The sequence below is a fragment of the Trypanosoma equiperdum genome, assembly GCF_001457755.1.
Source record: "Trypanosoma equiperdum strain OVI genome assembly, contig: ctg_1779, whole genome shotgun sequence".
NCBI classification, from domain to species: domain Eukaryota; phylum Euglenozoa; class Kinetoplastea; order Trypanosomatida; family Trypanosomatidae; genus Trypanosoma; species Trypanosoma equiperdum.
Genome location: NW_027123814.1, coordinates 26,326 through 27,518, shown reverse-complemented (window position 1 = coordinate 27,518; position 1,193 = coordinate 26,326).

The window sequence follows — 1,193 nt, the reverse complement described above, 5'->3', positions numbered from 1 at the left end:
TGACGACTCTGAAGGAGTAAAAGAAAACATCGGAATGGAGGGAGGCATACATTATACATAACGAAGAGACTCAACCACATTCATCAACAACAAAAGGCATTCCAAGATATTCCACAGTAGTGGCCAGCCATCTTAGCCGTGGGAAACCTCCACAAAGGGGTGAAAAAGTTGCCAAAACGGGAGCGGCACTTAGCAGGACGCGAAAGGTGACTAAATTTGTGAGGTCAGAGGCGGTCCGACTCGCTGGCATTTAGCTGACTGTACTGTTGGAAAGAGGAGGCGCATAAGTCCCCCGAAAGGGACAAAGCGCATATTTAGGTCGGCTGTGCTCGTGAGCTTTGTACCCTTTCCCCGCTTACCAATGGCAACGGCAACGCGAGTGAACGGTGGCACCCTGTTCCGTGTGTTTGGGAAAGCGTCAAGGCTCATCGGCAGAGGCGCATTCATATCGACGCGGCTTGTCCCCTATTGTCGTGGAACTAACCGTAATGGAATGGACAAAAGGAAGACATTTTCACCGCAGATGTTCTCTGCATGAGCCTCCAAAATCGTCGGTGGGGGGATGCTTCTGCGGAAAACGTACAGGAAATCCCACTGCTTTGTTATGGGGTGCGGGACCACAAAGCATAGGAATCATGCCATCAGGAAATCCTTTTGCTGCGTAAAGGGGAAGCCGCGACACGGGTGGAAGACACCTCCTTTAGCCACTTCCTCACGGCCTTGTCGAAACACTTTGGGTGGCATTGACGAATGTCTGGGAGAAGCGGCCGCAGCATGGGATACAGACGGCTCGGAGTGAAGGAGACTGATGGAGAGCCGCGTCGCCATGCTCACTGAGAAAACGGGTTGCACCAGCACGGACCACTTCGACATTGGGAAAGGGTGTCCTTCAATGTGAACGGTGCGCCGCCGGATGCGGTGCTCTGAGCCGGAAGGGCGAACCGAACGGTGAGGAGGTGCGGCCGGGGGCGAACCGGAGAAATAATTAAATTTCAAAACTGTCTCAGACTTATGCCGATGTATATGGGGATGAGCCCGGGAGAGAAAAGACGCAAGCAACGGCCTCCTCGACTCTGCAGTTGTCGTTAAGGAGGGAGGTGGAGGAAATAGCTGGAGTGACCCGAACCGGCGATCCAATGTGGGAACACCAGGAGGGACCGGATCGAAATGAAAATGGCTCAGCATATCTAGGT